This window comes from Pelophylax lessonae (genome assembly GCF_965119305.1).
Source record: "Pelophylax lessonae genome assembly, chromosome: 3".
NCBI classification, from domain to species: domain Eukaryota; kingdom Metazoa; phylum Chordata; class Amphibia; order Anura; family Ranidae; genus Pelophylax; species Pelophylax lessonae.
In genome coordinates this window covers 288506119-288520847 of record NC_138770.1, presented here as the reverse complement: position 1 = coordinate 288520847, position 14729 = coordinate 288506119, and the positions used below count along the sequence as shown (strand labels likewise).

The 14729-nt window shown below is 49.2% G+C and overlaps 1 protein-coding gene across 2 annotated transcripts in view; it reads right to left on the bottom strand.

Moving 5' to 3' along the window:
* ATP13A3 (ATPase 13A3) overlaps positions 1 to 14729 on the bottom strand; it is a 449747-nt gene that overhangs the window by 383248 nt on the left and 51770 nt on the right. The gene's annotated exons all lie outside the window — the stretch shown is intronic.

The following is a 14729-nucleotide window of genomic DNA, read 5'->3' as shown; positions in this document are numbered from 1 at the left end:
TTTCTCCTTCACTGATGTGCGCTGATGAGGCGGCACTGATGGGCACTGATGAGGAGGTACTAATATGCCGCACTGATGAGCACTGATAGGCGGCACTGCTGGGCACTGCTGGGCACTGAGAGGTGGCACTGCTGGGCACTGAGAGGTGGCACTGCTGGGCACTGAGAGGTGGCACTGCTGGGCACTGAGAGGCGGCACTGATGGGCAGCACCATCACTGCCCACACAGTGCCCATAGTGCTGCCAGTCAGTGCTCATCAGTGCCTAGATGAGCTGGCACTGATGGGCACTGACTGGCAGCACTATGGGCACTGATTGTGGGCACTGATGGTGGGCACTTTGTGTATGTTTTTTACCTTTTGTAATCAGGGCACTGCTGATCAGTGCCCTAATTACATTCTTCTGTGTCCCCGGCGGCTGATCGGCTCTCCTCCTTCCTCACACTGCAGTCTCTGTGTGAGGAGCGCTGGCGATGAGAGATGATCTCATATGTTTACATATGAGATCATCTCTCATTGCATGGGCCGATCACGTGGAAAATGGCCGCTGTGATTGGCCATTTACCACGATCTGTGATTGGCTGTGTCCAAGGGACACGGCCGACACAGATTTTCCCCGATGCCCGCTCGTGGGAGAGCGCGGGGAGCCTGTTTCTGAGAGTCCATTTAAAGACGGCCTCCCGAAAATTAGAGTCCACGCTGCAGCCGTCTTTCGGATATAGCGTGGACCGGAAGTAGTTAAGGAATTGGACACAAAAAAAACTGGCTTTTTGTCTCACCGTAAAATCCTTTTTTCTGATGTTCATTGACGGACATAGCTCCAGATCTTCCTCGACCCTCGAGTTATGCTGCTCTCCATAGCAGTAGGATACTAAGCGGAAACACGTTTGATTATGCCTTTAGGGCAGTCCTAGGGGGTATACTCCCACTTCCTGCTATAGGACTTCAGTTTTGTAACAAGCAATGTCAGAAGAATACATAACCCAACTCAACAGAAGGGTGGGTGCTGTGTCCGTCAATGAACATCAGAGAAAAGGATTTTACGGTAAGACGAAAATCCAGTTTTCTCTTTCGTTCGTTGACAAACAAAGCTCCATTGGGGCGTCCCAAAGCAGTGTCAGCATGAGGGGTGGGAAAACACAGCAATACACAGAATTCCCAAAAGGGCTAAACATAGCCAACCAGGTAAACCAGGAGCTCAACCTGGAACAACTGGAGCTCACCAACCAGAAAAAAAAAATACACCCTCAAGAGGCAGGAGCCTCTGCAACAGCAGCCTGCAAAACTTTGCGGCCAAACGCAGCATCCGCAGATGCGAGTACATCCACCTTGTAAAATTTTGAGAATGTATGCAGACGACCATGTGGCCGCCTTGCACACCTGGACCACTGACTACTAATGACTGAAGGCTCAGGAGGCACTAAGTGCCCTTGTAGAATGTGCCTTAAAGGGGAAAGGAGGAACCTGACCCCTGATGGAATAGGCCTGCACCGTCTGCCTGATCCATCTGGAAATGGAAGCAGCAGATGCAGCCTGCCCCTTACGAGATCTATCCGTAAGGACAAACAAGGAATCCGATTTCCAAATTGACTCAGTCAGCATCAGGTACACCCCAATTCATCCTCACCGTCAGAGCACTCAGGGTGCGCGTGAACGCAGACCCGTTGGGTTGACTCGCATCCGTGGCGGCCAAATCCACCTCAGGAGGAAGAGGATACAGGTGAAGGTGGGGGGGGGGGTGCGCTTCTTTCTAGGCCACTTTGGAAGGGCCATATCAACTTTGGACACTAGTGACTGCAGGGCCCCCGTCATGGTCGCAAGGGCAGACTGAGACCCAGAGGGTCCTGCAGCTTCCGAAAGTGGGTGAGGTGGCACATGCTCCAGGGACTCCATTTTGAACCTGGGGACCGCCCGCAATAAGTGAAAAAAAATTGCTAAAATAATCCCCCCCACCGCTGCAGCAGAGGTACTACAAGTCCCAGCGCACCAGCTATAGCAGAAAGGAGGGAGCTGCACCCGGCATGGACTCACCACCACCAACTTAGGGAAGGACCCAGAGCGCCTTGCTGCTTGCCATGCGGCGATCAGAGAGAAAGAGGAAGAGCTGTCACTGCCACTAGAGGCCCACCGCCGCATCACCGCTCCACAGACTACAAGAAAATGGCCGCCGCATTGATTGTAATGGGAAACACTGAAAACATGTCCACCGGACTACGCAAACATGGCCGCCCGAAGCTTCAGCACAGCCATCCACAGAAAGGATGTGGGAAGGAAGGGCACATAGGGGGCTGACCAACCCAAGGAAAGGCCCCGCGTCCACCCCAAAATTTCCCCAGGAGGAGAGAGGGGACACTACTCACTACACCACTCCGGGCAAGCCACAGCACCATTTTGGAATGGAGGTTCTGCGGGCCAGAGGTACGCTGCGACTCAGGTCGTGACCAGGGAAACGTGTCCTCGCGAGGTGTTTCACTCACCGGCCAGCCCCCGTACAGTGGGGCTATGTCGCGGCCAACCTAACGCGGAGCTAAAGTTGGGCCACGCTCGCTGGCCAGACTGGGAAGACCGTAAGGATCTAGAATATCCAGTGCGTCTCCCAGTCCAGGCAATTGATTGTAGTTCTCACAGGAACAGAAAATAAAAGAAAAAAAAAAAAAAACGGAATTTTTGTAAAATCTTACCTGTAAAATTCCTTTCTCTGAGTCCTCCGACAGTCGCCGCCTCTCCATATTCGTCACAATGGGGGTAATTGACCTTTGCTCCGTAGGAGTAGCTAGGCAACAGAATATGTCAATATTAAAGCTTTTAGCATATCCCACCCCCAGGGGGTGGTCCCCTCAGTCAATACCCTCCTGCTTCCTGTTCCATACCTCAGTTTCAGTAGAATAGCAGTAGAGTACATAAACAAACCCCAAAAGAGGGGCAGGGGCGGCGACTGTCGGAGGACTCAGAGAAAGGAATTTTACAGGTAAGATTTTACAAAAATTCAGTTTTCTCTTACGTCCGACAGTCGCCGCCTCTCCATATTCGTCACAATGGGGACGTCCCAAAGCAGTGTAAGCATGAGGGGTGGGAAACGCAGCCGCGCCTAAGGCAACGCCGGACCCATATCAAAGAAAGGAACCTTACCAAAGGAAGGAAACCAGCTGGGTAGCATGAAAAAAAAAAAACTTTGCTCAACAGGAGCAACAACCCAGGAAGAACAAATAACCCAGGGATAAAAACATCCCAAACAGCCAAGGGCCCAAAAACAAGGGACCTTAAGGTACTGCCGCACTAAGAACCTTGCGGCCAAAGGAAGCATCTGCCGATGCCTGAACATCCACTTTGTAGAACTTTGAGAAAGTGTGAACGGACGACCAAGTCGCCGCTTTACACACCTGGGCCACAGAGGCCCGATGATGACAGGCCCAAGACGTACTCAGAGATCTGGTAGAGTGCGCCTTCACAGGCATAGGAGGAACTTTCCCCTTCAAAGCATATGCCTGCTCAATGGTCTGTCTGATTCATTTGGCGATGGTAGAAGCCGACGCCGCCATGCCCATCCAAGGTCCCTCAGGAAGGACAAAGAGAATCCGTCTACTTCCCGAGCTGCTCGGGCACTCCTGGTGCCCCCTTGGTGGTTGATGTAGGCCACCGCCGTGGCATTGTCCGTCTGTACCCGAACCGGACAGCCCTGAAGCTTGTCCGTCCAGCGTTGAAGGCAGAGATTTATCGCCCGCAATTCCAGAATGTTGATCGGAAGGGAGGATTAATCCTCCGACCAAGTACCCTGGGCGGACAGAACGCCCAGAACACCACCCCAGCCCGACAGACTGGCATCCGTGGTGATCACCGTCCATGAAAGCGGACGAAAAGACTTGCCCCCCGACACCGCCAGGGACTGCAGCCACCACAGAAGATTCCTTCTTGTGTGAAGACTCAACAAGATCTGAAGATCCAGAGATTGTGGTCGCCCGTCCCACCTGGACAGGATCTCCGCCTGGAGACCCCTCGTGTGAAACTGGGCGAAGGGAATCGCCTCGAAAGCCGAGACCATCAAACCTAAACACCTCATGCCCGTCCGGAGGGATGAGCACGGAACGTCCCGAAAGGACCTGACTTCGTCCTGAAGCGTTTTGAGCTTGTCTTCCGGTAGGAAAACTTTCGCCTGAACAGAGTCCAGGATCATTCCCAGATAGGGAAGACGAACCGACGGGCAGAGCGTCGATTTTGGGAAGTTTATCGTCCAACCAAACTCCTGCAGAGTCTGCATCGTGACGGACAGATCCTTCACCAGACCCTGACTGGTCGCAGACCGAACCAGAATGTCGTCCAGATACCCCAGGATTGAGATACCCTGGGCTCTCAGTAAGGCCAGAACCGGTGCAAGCACCTTGGTAAAAACCCGCGGAGCCGAAGCGAGACCGAAGGGTAACGCCACGAACTGATAATGATCCTCCGCAATGGCGAATCGAAGGTACCTCTGGTGACCCTCGGAAATGGGGATGTGTAGGTACGCATCCTTCAAGTCGATGGAGGCCATGAATTCTCCCGAACTAGAGCAGCCACCACCGAGCGCAGGGATTCCATGCGGAACTTGCGAACCCGCACAAAGCGGTTCAGAGCTTTCAAGTCCAGAATTGGACGTACCTTGCCCTCCTTTCTGGGCACAGTGAACAGATTCGAATAAAACCCCCGTAATCTGTCCCGATGAGGCACCGGAACCACCACTCCCTGAGCCCGCAGGTCCTGCACCGCCAGGTGCAGATCCCGCAAACGCTCCGGAGACAGTTGAAGGTTTGAGGGAAAAAACCTGTTCGCCGGCCGAGATAGGAACTCGATCTTGTACCCAGACCGAACGATCTCCTGAACCCACCTGTCCTGAACGCGGGCCAGCCAGGGTTGAAGAAAACCGAGCAAACGTCCCCCCACCCCAGAACTGGGTGAGGGCGTCCCTTCAGGCCGCGTTGTTATGGGCAGCGGACCCGGACTGGCCGGACTTCTGCTTACCTGCCCACGGTTTCTTTTGGGAGCCTTGACCCTTGAAGGGCTTCCCCTTATAGTGCGACCGAAAGGCACGAAAGGACCCCTGAGGGGGCCTAAACGAAGCATGCTTCTTACCTTGAGCGCCCTTAGCCTTGTGAGATTGGGGCAAGAGCATGCTCTTACCCCCAGAGATCCCCTTAATCAGCGTATCCAGTGAGTCGCCAAAAAGGCGAGATCCCGTATAGGGCAAATTAGCCAAAGTCTTGCGAGACGATTGGTCCACAGACCAACATTTTAGCCAAATCAAACGGCGTGTCAACACCGCCACGCTGTGCACACGTGCAGCTAAAGGAATTACATCTAATTCCGCATCACACAAATACATGACACCCTGATGGATCTGATCCACCATTGCCAATGTCGTCGGCGGGGCGGAATCTGCCACCAGGACGCGCCTGAGCACTTGCGTCCAATCCGCGACAGCTTGAGCTGCCATAAGGGAAGCAAAAATAGCTTATAGCATGGAGCCGGTAACCGAGTAAGTATGACGGGCAAGAGACTCCAGTCTCCTGTCCGTAGGTTCCCGGAACACCGGGGTATCCTCTGTCGGAAACGCAGTGGATTTATTCAAAACCGCCACCGCGTGATCCACCGGAGGTGGAACACACCAGCGTTCATCAGTGGCGGGCGTGAAGGGATAACGCAGCTTGAACCTACTCGGTACAGCAAAAGGCTTTTTTAGATTGCGCCATTGTTCACTAACAGCGCGCTGAAAATCCTCAGTGCAAGGAAAAACCTGCAATGTTTTGCGTCTCCGCTGTGTCCCATAAGAAGCCAGAACGGCAGGCGGACACGGTTCATCCTGTAAATGCAACCAATTCATCCATGATTGCAAGCTCTTCGGACGAGCCAGGGGGAGAATCATCAACCCCCTCAACCTCTGCATCCCCCTCCGACCCTGCAAAGTCCAGGGACGAACGGGACCCCGATAAGGGGACCCCAGCCATAGCAGCCCCATCACCTTCGCCCTCTGAATCAGAGGAAATTGAAACTCTGGGCCGTTTAGTGGATTGAGCAGCCACAAGCATCTGCACCTGAGCAGCCAGGTTAGCCACAACTGTGGCCAAATCGCCCCCCTCAGGGGAAACAGCAGCAGCCCCTTGGCCTCCCAGTAAAGCGGGAGGAAATTTTCTTTCCTGAGAATCCATGCCCCCAGAAATGTGCAGGAGAAAAAAGGGTAACTGTCCCTTTAAAAGCGCGGCGAGCGCAGCCCACCGCTCACACACACCAGCACAAGTCAACCCCCACAGGGAAAACTACAAACTCAGGCAAGGAACACAGGACTAAAGAGGATAAAAACCTGGAGAGATCACTGCTGCTGCTGTATCGATCGGTGTGCCCAGGGAAAAGGAAGTGATGCAATAGAAGCCTCTCCTATAAAGCCTATGGAAGGCTACAAAAAAATGGCCGCCGGGGGAGGAGGTAAATGCAGTGCTACATGAGGCCGGAGCGATCGCCGCCAAAATGGCGACGCTTGGCGCCAAAACGCCGCTCCCAGCATATAGAAGAAGCCCTCATATGCCTGCAGTTATCAATAAAATAGCGGGCCGCAGCAGCGGCCGACGCATGTTGCACAAAACCTGTACCACAGCATGCCCTACAACATATAGCATGTCACACAGAGAAATCACACAGTTAGTAACACAGAACAGTGTATCACAGCCCCCCTCCTTGCAGCCCACAGCAGCATCCAGACAGGGAGCCTCATAGTGTGAATAGACATGCAGGGTTACACAGTCCCAGACTGACACCCACTAAACAGACAGGTCCCCACACAGAGTACACTTACCTTCTGAATGGCGTGGGGAACCTGCACAAGCGATCAAGCCACTGCACATGGGACAGGGAGAGTCGCAGCCAGGACGCAGCAGCACAGCGGTACGAAACCGCATGGCGTCCAGTGAGGTAGCCACCTCACCACATCATCCCTGCAGTGAACCAATGCCAATCACCAATGCCAGGAAAAATACCTGACTGAACGCTCGATGGCAGGCTGGGAAGCCACTGGCCCACAACCTGCGACCAGGGGGGCCAGCCCGAGACCCAGCCCGCACGATCCTCTTCATCAGAAGAACTAACTAATGCTGACAAAAGTAACAGCTAGGTAAAGAGAGAGAAAAAAAAAACTCAAATAAAATCAAAAAGAAGATAAAGGCTGAGACAAAATGTCCCAGCACAGAAACAGCCAGCTAACTCCTGAAAGCTAGACAATGAAACTGAGGTATGGAACAGGAAGCAGGAGGGTATTGACTGAGGGGACCACCCCCTGGGGGTGGAATATGCTAAAAGCTTTAATATTGACATATTCTGTTGCCTAGCTACTCCTACGGAGCAAAGGTCAATTAACCCCATTGTGACGAATATGGAGAGGCGGCGACTGTCGGAGGACGTAAGAGAAATTCAATTTAAAAAAAGGAAAAAATGCCAGGACCAGAGATACCAGCAAGTAACCTTACTCCTGACTAGGCAGAAAAAACTTAAGTCCTATAGCAGGAAATGGGAGTATACCCCCTAGGACGTCGCTATAGGCGTAGTCAAACTTGTTTCTGCCTAGTGTCCTACTACTTTGGGGAGCAGCATAACCCAAGGGTCAAAGAAGATTTCGAGCTGTGTCCATTAATGAACGAAAGAGATAGATACAATTCTTCTACTGGTCAAAACAGATTATTGAGAGCTTCAGTTTTATGAACATAGATCGGCAGATTCCCAAAACACTGAGGCTGGCTTTTGCTGCAGTCAGTCAAATCATGTGGCGAGAGAGCATTGGGCAGGGCTACGCCACATTGTCTGTGTCTATGGACGCAGACGGTTTGAGATTGAGCTCACACAAGTGGCCTCATAAGTGCCCCCATAGCAAGGGGCTTAGTATGGGGGCACTCAAAAGGAAGGGGGAGCCAGGAACACTGGTGGGGGACCCAAGAAGAGGAGGATTAGGGAAGCTTCTGTGCAAAACCACTGCACAGAGCAGGTAAGTAGAACATGTGTATTCTAATAAAAAAAAAAAAAGTAATAAAAAAAAACTTCTACATACATATACACCTTTACAATTACTTAATAGATTGGTTTGACTAACAGGGAAATTTACACACAAACTATGTGTGATAATGAGCGCCTCAGCCCACCTGAGACACCTGTCTTAACAACTTGAAACAAAGAAGCAGCACAATATTTTAATTTAAGTAATTTTAAAAACCAGGGACATCAGTTGCAATGATTAGGATATTTATGGCCATACAAATACTAGACTTTCAACCATATAGTAAGGTCTAATTTTTTAATGGTCCAGCTGATGACATTTTATTACATATTAAAATAATCCATTGTGTGACAGAAGCGTGGCTCACATACACTGAAAGAGAAAATCTCACTGTTTGAGAGGTAGAGAACTTCTTCATTATTATCATTATTTCAGGTACTTATATAGTGCTGTCAATTTACGCAGCGCTTTACATATACATTGCACATTCACATCAGTCCCTGCCCTCAAGGAGCTTACAATCTAAGGTCCCTAACTCACATTCATACATACACATAGTAAGGCCAATTTTATACAGGATCTAATTAGCCTACCAGCATGTCTTTGGAGTGTGGGAGAAAACCGGAGTACCCGGAGGAAACCCACGCAAGCAAGAGAACATGCAAACTCCAGGCAGGTAGTGTTGTAGTTGGGATTCGAACTTGCTGCTAGGTGAAAGCGCTAACCACTACACCACTGTGCCGCCCATTTCATTCATGCACAAGGATTGCATGTAAAGACAAAAACAACTGTCTCTAAATTTATAGAAAGCTATCAAACTGGATAACATATGCTTTGCTCAGCTGTGACACCTTATATGTAAAGCTGGCCATAGATGGTGCGATTTTCTTTTGCAGGAAGGAGAAAAAAAAAAAATAGCTAGAGTCCCCCATCAACAATCAGTGTTGATGGGGAAATCCCTCCCATGGAACTATTGTGTTTTTCTAGCAGGGGGAGCCATCCCTGCCAGGAAAACAGTGATTATTGCTAGTGGCTATAGCCATTGGCAATAATCGCATGAATAATGGCAGGCTTAAAGAAAATAAGCATTAGCCTCCTATATAATCTTACTGACGGTTTGTCTTCCTATTTATCAGACACAAAAAGAGCATTTGCAGAGCTCTAGTGTATCTGTTAAAACATGGAAACCCACCCAACACATTAGTAAAGAATTATAACCCTATCAAGAAAGCTTCTGAATTGTATAATTGGATATGAAAGTTCTATCGCCATTCACACCTGTATGATTTTGCGTGCCAATGCAGAAACAAGAGGATTACAATTTTCTATGGGGCCTGTTCACACCTGAGCGTTTCTCTTACAAGTGTCTTGGAAAAATGCACATGTGTTTTTGGTTAAGCAATTCAAAAGTTTGGAAATCTGGACTTTAAACGGGAGCACCAGAAAAATGAAAACTGCATGACAAACGCAGACACAACATTGTGCGCCTAGCCTAAAGCCCCGTACGGGGCAAATGCTGGCCAGACATATGACCCATGTGCATGGCAGCCAGTTTGACAGAAGCCAGCTTCTGTCGGACGAGCATGCTGGAAAACCAGCAGGCCAACCAGCTTCCATCAGCGCTGAGAGAGCGCTGATTAAAGTGTTCTGGTGGGGGGGGAGGGGGGGCAGTGCCCCTGTCACAATCCACCAGCTCAGCGGGGGAGATCGATGTACTGAATGTTAGTACAGCGGCTCTGACCAGAGCAGCAAGTTTTTTTGTTTTTCATTCAACCCACTGGGTTGAACGGGAAAAAAAAAAAAAAAAGTGTGTGTACTAGGCTTCTGAAAGCAGTTTGCAGTTTATTCTGGATTTAAATTACGTAAACCATTGCAACATGATCTTTACAATCCAGCTTACAGTTCAGTAATGAGGAGCTGCTATCTTCCCTGCTCAGATTCCAGCCTAGGAAATCCCCGATTCCATCTACAGACCTCACCATCAGTATCATATAAAAACTCATCGCCACCACATCAACGTCATGAACACGTAACAATAGTCACAATGTAAAAATAGAGCAGAGCTTAGGAAATGACAGAATCCCTGCTTAAGCCAACTTGCAGTAATCAACTCTTGACGCTGCACTGAATCATTTATTTGGGCATGCTGTCTTTACACAATACACTGTGTTTGGACAAAGATGCCCATTAAACCAATTTATGTAAATTGATTCTAGCTATGATTGGTTTAAACTAATGGGGGTAAAATCTGGTTTCTTTGAGTTATCACACTGCTCTTTGTCGGTCAGTAAATCTGAGCCAACAGTGAGTTCAGCAATAAGGAACTGAAAGCTCTGTATCTGCTAGAAAAGCCGTGCTGGATTTCAGTTTCCAGTGCAGTTAGTCAATAGTGGCAAGAATGGGGTCAAAGCTATTGTAAAGTCTCCGGGTTTTTATTTTTTTTAAAAAACGTTATACTTACCTGCTCTGTGCAGTGGATTTGCACAGAGCAGCCCAGAGCCGCCTCTTTTCGGGTCCCTCTTTGCAGCTTCTGGCCTCTCCGTCCTATTGAGTGCCCCCACAGCAAGTCGCTTGCTATGGGGGCACTAGAGTTGAGCTGCAGCTCCGCCTGTGCATTCAGACACGGAGCTGCCGTTGGGCCCCGCCCCCTCTTTCCCCCGATTGACTGGCTGACTGACAGCCACAGGAGCCAATAGCTCCGCTGTTGTGTCTCATCAAAGCAGCAGGGAGACGGCCGAGGGACTCGTGGACATCGCTGGACAAAGATCGGGTTCAGGTTAAGTGTTTGGGGGCTGCTACACGCACAAGGTTTTTTTATCCTAATGCACAGAATGCATTAAGATAAAAAATCTTCTGACTTTATAACTCCTTTAAGAGGCTGATGATTCAATGGAAGGAGCTGTGGTGCAAAAGTCATTCACAAGGAATGCAAAGACAATGTTACTGCTAAAAATAGCACACACCAATCATTTAGGCCACTCCTGCCCAAACTTGGAAAACTTCTGATGCATCATGAGGAACAAAAAAACAAACTGAACCACCAAACCTGAATTCACCCGTGAACATTGGACCATGCACATTGCATAACTCACCAGGATGCATTGAGCTGTACACAGGTGACTCACTGTTTATGGCAAACACTGAGCTTCACAGCAACAATAAAACACTAAAGTCCAGACTGCAATTAGGAAAAAAAAAAAGGCAACCATAACTAAATAGATCTCACTTTCCGAACCAATGTATTTCCCACACAAGAAGCAAAAGCAAAGCAAAAAAAGAAAAGAATTATTTTTTTTAAAGCTGAACTCTACTTAACATTTTTCCCTATATTGAACAGTGGAGCAGAGTTAACATTTGTCAGGCTTTATTTCTGTCTGTGACCCGACTGGAGAGAATTTTTCTCACTTCCTGCCCCTGTGACAACATACAAAAATGTGTGGTGCGGTTGTTACCAGCGTAAGAAGCTGCAAGCAGCATTATTAGTATTGTATAGATCTCTAACCCTTCCTCACGTTGCTAGCAGGATTTTTCCCACTGGGGAGATGTCTCATCAATCCCTGTTATTAAAGTGAAGTCAAAGAATATCCCAATATTCTCCAAAGATAATCCATCCATATCCAATATTCAATGGCCCTGTGATCTAATTTCCAGGAAATTACCTCAGCACATCACACTTTCATTTTTTTTTTTAAATAAACTTTATTGCAATGTCACACAGACATTTTTAAAAAGTTCAGTTGTCTGCCGCGAGGAATTGCCGCACACTGCGCTGCAAAAAGTACTCCTATCGTGCTATTTTCATGGCACACCACCGCAGCACAGTGGGGTGAGCCAGGCAGACAGTGGATGCGGGATTTTGCCTCATCATGCAGTGAAACTGCTAAAATAGCTGTCCCATGCAGTTCCACTGCGTCTAGTGTGAATGAACTCTAAACCAGAGTTTAGTGTCAGCGGAAGTGAGGAGAAATTTCTCCAACAGGAGCACAGATTAAAAACAGGCTGCCCTTTCCCTTCTCTACCCAAAACAAAAATTATTATTACAGGCACTTTTATATAGCGCCGTCAATTTATGCAACACTTTACATATGCATTGTACATTCACATCAGTCCCTGCCCTGATTGAGCTAACAATCAAACATCTACTAGAGCCAATTTAGACAGGAGCCAATTAACCTAACCGCATGTCTGGAGTGTAGGAGGAGACCGGAGTACCCGGAGGAAACACAAACAGGCACAGGGAGAACATACAAACTCCAGTCAGGTAGTTAACATCTGGGTAAAATCAAAAGGTTTTGAATGAAGCTGGCCTTTAATTGCCTTTTAACCACTTCCCGCCCGCCCTATTACAGATTGACGGCGGGAATGTGGTTGAGTTATCCTGACCGGACGTCATATGACGGCGGCAGGATAACTCCGCTCTGGGCGCCCCCCGGGGGCGCGCAGAGCGGCGATCGGTGATGCGAGGTGTCAGTCTGACACCCTGCATCTCCGATCTCGGTAAAGAGCCTCTGACGGAGGCTCTTTACCATGTGATCAGCCGTGTCCAATCACGGCTGGTCACATAGTAAATAGGAACAGCCGTTGATCGGCTTTCCTTAGTTCGTGCCTGACAGGCACGAGTAAAGGAGCGCCGATCGGCGGCTCCCCTGACAGGGGGGGGGGTCGGCACTGGTAATCAGATCATTGATTACCAGTGCAGACCCTCGGGGGGGGATGCCACTAGATCCACCAGGGATGCCCACTATGACCCCAGGGATGCCCACTATGACCCCAGGGATGCCCACTATGGCCACCAGGGATGGCAATCAGGGCTCAGGGAGCCCCCCATTGCCCTCCCCATCAGTGATGCCCACCAGTGTCCTCCCTATCAGTGCTGCCCACAAGTGCCCATCACTGCCATCCTTTAGTGTCGCCCACCAGTGCCCATTATTGCCCACCAGTGCCGCCTATCAGTGCCCATTAGTGCCCATCAGTGCCGCCTGTCAGTGCCGATCAGTGCCGCCCATCAGTGCCCATCAGTGCCCACCAGTGCCGCCTATCAGTGCCCATTAGTGCCCGTCAGTGCCACCTATCAATGCCCGTCAGTGCCACCTATCAGTGTCCATCAATGCCGCCTATCAGTGCCCAGCAGTGCCGCCTATCAGTGCCCACCAATGCTGCATATCTGTGCTACCTATCAGTGCCACATATCAGTGCCTATCAGTGCCGCATATCAGTGCCGCCTATCAGTGCCACCTCATCAGTGCCACCCCATCAGTGCCACCCCATCAGTGCCACCCCATCAGTGCCACCCCATCAGTGCCACCCCATCAGTGCCACCCCATCAGTGCCTGTCAGTGCAGTCTCATCAGTGCTCATCAGTGCAGGAAAAAAATTATTTATTTACAAAATTGTATAACATAAACAAAAATTTTTTTTTTTTTTTTTAAACTTTTCGGTCTTTTTTTATTTGTTTAGCAAAAAGTAAAAATCGCAGAGGTGATCAAATACCACCAAAAGAAAGCTCTATTTGTGGGGGGAAAATGACATAAATTTGGTGAAGGTACAGTGTTGCATGACCGCGCAATTGTCATTCAAAATGCAACAGCGCTAAAAGGGGAAAATTGGCCTGGGCGGGAAGGGAGGGAAGTGCCCTGTATTAAAGTGGTTAAAGCAGAGCGCCACCCAAAAGTGGAAGCTCTGCTTATCTGCTCCCCCCCCCCCCCTCCAGTGCCACATTTGGCACCTTTGGGGTGGCCGAAAAACAGGTACCTGCAGCTTCATTTGCGGGCTCCTCCTCCTCACCCCTCGCTGCCTTCTGGGAGACACACACAGGTCCCAGAAGATCGCGGGACCATTCAGAAAGTGTTCATTAGGGAACAGGCTGTGAAGCCACAAGTCTTTACTTCCCGTTTCCTTTAGTAAGGATGCCTGCGCATGCACCTGGAGCTGATAAACGGGTCAATTTCAGGTGCCCCCTGGACAGGTAAGTGTCCTTATAATAAGCTCTAACGAGGGTCCTCTAGTTCCTCCTGTTTTGAATTGTATTGTAACTCTATTGTCTTCCCTCACATTGTAAAGCGCTGCGCAAACTGTTGGCGCTATATAAATCCTGTATAATAATATTAATCATAATAAAAAAAAGTGCTGACTTAAATTTTTTAATACAGGCTCAAACTCTGCTTTAAGACAGCCACAATCCTGTTTTCATCCTCTGGCCACAACCTTCATCCACACTGGGTGTCCTTGTACAATAAGTCCTCATGGCATCTCCAGTCTCCAATGCAGCATTATAGACTTCTGCACAGGCATGGCCAGCATTAAAGGGGACTGCAGCTAGAAGATGAAAACAAGACTTGAATCAAGCCATGGCTGCCTTCCTATCTAAACAACAGCAGTAGATACGGGTGGGGGTTCTCTTATAGTCCTACTAAGGTGGATTAAGTAAGAAATTTAGATTTACTAAAAAGTACATCAACATTAAAGTGTGCTGAATGATCACTTAAGGCTGGTAAACCCTGACCAAATAACCGTTTTAACAAACTGCCTGAATGTACCAGGCATTACAAGTTTGACTTTTAGATATAGAGGGGAAGCGTTTTACTGCTGCCTGTGTCCTGGCTGAATTTCCTGACCTAACACCACCCTGTCAGTCAGTGTGAGCAGATTACAGGAGAAACAAAGACTTAGAAACTACCTCTGGCTCTCATGCTGATCCTCCAGCTTCAATACTTCCTGAAGCACAGA